Genomic DNA, 4,834 nt, shown 5'->3' with positions numbered 1-4,834 from the left:
GTGTTGCCATTTGGTAAGAACATTTTTTTTATTGTGTGGCAGGCAAAACTATACTTGGTCAACCAGATCTTGACAGTAGAAAAAAGGCGGCAAATTTGAAAAATGTAGGCGCGAAGGGTTATCGTCCCATAGAAAATTTGAATTTCGCGCCTTTTTTTACTGACAAGATTTGGTTGACCAGCTATACTTCTACCTTCTAAGCGTTTACATTCTCGCGCGAGCCACGAGCCGAGCCGCGAGCCGCGCCACGAGACGCGAGTGTAATAGCCGTTTAGACTCTCGGCTCGCGGCTCGGCTCGCGGCGCGTCTCGTGGCTCGCCTCGAGCGCGTAAGCCCGTCGAGCTACTGATTACACTCTCGCCTCGTGGCTCGGCTTGTGGGTCGTCCTGTGGCTCGTAAGGTCGTCGAGCTAATCTGGGGGCACGGTAGTGCCCCCGCCAAGACGAGCAAAGCGAAGCGCAAGGGCACTACCTACCTTTTCTCGAAGCGCTTCGTCGTTTTTTTGAACCCTCATAACTTGGGTTTGGATTATACCAGATAAACAAAATTCTCGGGATATGATGTCAATAGTGGACTTATTAAACGTAAAAAATTTCAATTGCATAGCTCTTATACTTAAGATTTTATTCATATCTAAAATACCCCAATTTCGTCACTGACTCACTCACTCACTGTTGATCATCAAAACCTCTAGGGTACTTCCTGAAGTCCTAGGAAGCTGAAATTGGGTATGTAAGATAGTATTAGTACACAAACAACAAAATAATTCCAAAACTTGAAATTTTTTGCCCCTAAGGGGGGGGAAAAGGGGGTGGAATTTTGTATGGGAAATCAATAACCGCTGAACCGATTTAGTTGAAATTTGGTATGTAGATAGTTTTTGTAATGGGGGATGGCATTGAATAGTTTTCAACCCCAAAATCACCCCGTAAGGGTGAAAAGGGGGTGGAAAAGGCGTTAGGGGAAAAGGAGGGTTGAAGTTTGTATGGGAAATCAGTAAAAAGCAGATTGTATAAAAGATGCCCCGAGGTACGTATTTCAGGATTTTTAATAGTACCTTAAATCACACGCGCAACCCTTTAAATTAGGGGATGGAAGCAACTTACAAAAAGAAGTGAAATCCCACCAAAAACATTTTAATGTAAAATGTTGCCAAGACGAAACCATAAGGCTCGCACTGACAAAAAGTTATCAGATCTCTTGTAGAGCCAAGCTTCTAACTCTACAAGCCCTAACTTCACAAACTCTACACCTTAGTCAAAATATGTGGCTTGGCCGTTTCGTTACTCCAAGAACTATTGTATTATAAAAAATAATGAATAGTGAATACATTTTTCACCTTACGTCCATGTGACAGTAGCGAAACGGTCAAGCCACATATTTTGACTAAGGTGTAGAGTTTGTGAAGTTAGGGCTTGTAGAGTTAGAAGCTTGGCTCTACAAGAGATCTGATAACTTTTTGTCAGTGCGAGCCTTATGGTTTCGTCTTGGCAACATTTTACATGAAAATGTTTTTGGTGGGATATATTTTAAACACTAACAGCACGGCATAAGGTTTATAATAGCCAATTTAGACTCTCGGCTCGCGGCTCGGCTCGCGGCGCGTCTCGTGGGTCGCCTCGAGCGCGTTAGCCCGTCGAGCTACTGATTACACTGAGTGCAAGCAGCTTTCCAGGCGAGCGCGAGCCGAGCCGCGAGACGAGCCACGAGCCCAGCGCTTACACTCTCGTCTCGTGGCTCGGCTCGCGGCTCGTCTCGTGGCTCGCGCGAGAGTCTAAACCGCTTTTAACCGAATGACAAGCCGAACGCGAGTGTGAACGCAAGCGCGCGTCTCGCGCGAGCCCCTTTGGCTCGTGCCCAAAAAACCGCTCCTCTACGCGAGCCAGGCGAGCGCGAGCCGAGCCGCGAGACGAGCCACGAGCCCACCGCTTACACTCGCGTCTCGTGGCGCTTTTTAGTGTTTAAAATATATTAGCTCGACGAGCTTACGAGCCACGGGACGTGCCACAAGCCGAGCCACGAGGCTAGAGTGTAATTATTAGCTCGACGGCCTTACGCGCTCGAGGCGAGCCACGCCACGAGTCGCGCCGCGGGCCGAGCCGCGAGCCCAGAGTCTAAACTGGCTATTCTACTTCCATCTCTTCGAGAATCGATAATGTTTTCCTGTATGAAGCCCCCCATTCACACTCCTACATTGTAGTCCGGCTCGCAGGACTGCGCGGTAGGATATAGCTCACACACCTCCTACATTGTAGTTCGCCTTGCAGGACTACGGAGCAAGAAATAACACGGTACTGTTTTGCCGTCCATCATACTGCTTCGTTTCTCACTAGTGTCGGTCTACCTACTCTTGAAAATGTTACGTGCAATTAAAAAAAAAAAGAAAATAGCTCCGCTGCTATGTATTTTCTTGTTATTGGATAAAAATAAAAAGCGGCCAAGTGCGAGTCGGACTCGCCCATGAAGGGTTCCGTATTTAGGCGATTTATGACGTATAAACAAAAACTACTTACTAGATCTCGTTCAAACCAATTTTCGGTGGAAGTTTACATGGTAATGTACATCATATATTTTTTTTAGTTTTATCATTCTCTTATTTTAGAAGTTACCGGGGGGGGGGGGACACATTTTACCACTTTGGAAGTGTCTCTCGCGCAAACTATTCAGTTTAGAAAAAAATGATATTAGAAACCTCAATATCATTTTTGAAGACCTATCCATGGATACCCCACACGTATGGGTTTGATGAAAAAAATTTTTTTGAGTTTCAGTTCGAAGTATGGGGAACCCCAAAAATTTATTGTTTTTTTTTTATTTTTGTGTGAAAATCTTAATGCGGTTCACAGAATACATCTACTTACCAAGTTTGAAGAGTATAGTTCTTATAGTTTCGGAGAAAAGTGGCTGTGACATACGGACGGACAGACAGACGGACAGACGGACAGACAGACAGACAGACAGACATGACGAATCTATAAGGGTTCCGTTTTTTGCCATTTGGCTACGGAACCCTAAAAAAGAGTGTGGGAGAAGAAACTGCTAAAAATTCGTCAGAGAGCGTCATATTTCTTAAGTATTGGTAATAATTGTTGTTCCTCCGTTGTTTGTTGGAGTGATTGCGTGATTTTTGGTCCCACAAACAGCGATTTTCTTTATAAATTTCGAAAAAATTGCGCGCACTGTTGTCATATTACGTCAAACACGGCAGTCCGCAACGTAGGACGTCAACCCACAAACAATCCTGCGCGGCGGACTGCAGCGGTGGGCGGGGCTTGCAGGATTTGTAGGACCCAAGAGGCATCCTACTTGGGTGTTGTAGGACGGCACGTAGTCCGCGCCCCCATAGTCCCCTTACACAATCCTATATAATGAGGCGGACTACGAGGCGGACTACAATGTAGGAGTGTGAACCCGCCCCCCATCCGCTCCCATGTGCTCGTCTCCCATCCATAGATTTATAAGGCATAGATCGAGTGTTCGTACCAAAGAGTAGTATAATAAAGTGAAGCCATTTCAAGTGCGTCGTGTCACCGTATTCGAACGGCCCTGGCAGTTCTCAAGGTCAAATCGGTTTCTGTACACCGCGTTTAAAAATCAAAAACACTGTAATGATGGTTGTGAAGCCATTTCAAGTGCGTCGTGTCACCGTATTCGAACGGCCCTGGCAGTTCTCAAGGTCAAATCGGTTTGTGTACACCCCGTTTAAAAATCAAAAACACTGGAATGATGGTTGTTTGTGCAGATATGTGGTTCGTACATACCAAGTGAAGCCATTTCAAGTGCGTCGTGTCACCGTATTCGAACGGCCCTGGCAGTTCTCAAGGTCAAATCGGTTTGTGTACACCCCGTTTAAAAATCAAAAACACTGGAATGATGGTTGTTTGTGCAGTGAATGGGTGTCACAAGGTCACAACGCATCATATCATAAAAACAAACCTACTGAAATTACATTTCACACGTAAGTATCGAGACTATCGAGTTTAATGTGATATTTTTACGTAATCGTAAAATCGTAAATACAAAAATCCAAAGTTTCGTCAGCCGCCATTTCTTATAAATGTTGCCAGTGTAGTGAATATTTTTTCCTCAAAATGAGACATGACGTTTACATTCCAAAATGAATAAGCTTAATTGAAGTTCCTTGTACAATTGTATAAAAATTATATATGTCGGAGCGAGACACCAGAAGGACGTATTGCAGCGTTACAGTTCATACGTTAGACGCCTGTATAAAGTCGATTAGCAATGTTTGGCTACGTATTATTTGCTTGTCACGGAATAATAAAGTTGCGTAGAGAGTAACGCCACCATCTATTGGCGTATTGTTGAACTAAGATGACAGGTAGAAGGCTTTGGAACGTCAAGAGGTGTATCTTGAGTGAACGTAGGCACGAGTTGGCATTTTTGTCGTTATGTTGGTAGACTGGTCAGGCAGGTTGGCCAACTTGAATTTGGCTCCACCGCGGGGACTTTCTTCCTTCTTCTTGATCGGACCGCGCTAGAGATCGGACGTTAGCCAAGCTCGTGCCTAATTCGCTACGTTCCTGAAGGCTTATACCTGAAGGATTATTCTGAAAGCTTATAGATTCTCACGTTCTTTAACCGTTTAGCTAAGTGTTTTATTACAAGTGTTATTTTGATTTCTTATGTGCCATTAGAAGCTTACTTTTGTAAAATAAAGAAACTATGTGTTGTTTTGAAAATATGTGTCCCGCCGAGTTTGTTGCCAGGTTAAATCTTCTCGGGTCAGAGGTGTAGGGTTGGAGCCGGTTTAGTTTGACTTAAATAAAGATTTGAACGATTTCATGTGATCTTTTTATTTTAAATCAAATCC

The sequence above is a fragment of the Cydia amplana genome, chromosome 6 (assembly GCF_948474715.1).
Source record: "Cydia amplana chromosome 6, ilCydAmpl1.1, whole genome shotgun sequence".
Taxonomy (NCBI): domain Eukaryota; kingdom Metazoa; phylum Arthropoda; class Insecta; order Lepidoptera; family Tortricidae; genus Cydia; species Cydia amplana.
The sequence above is the reverse complement of the archived record's forward strand: the minus strand, read 5'-3'. Positions refer to the sequence as shown.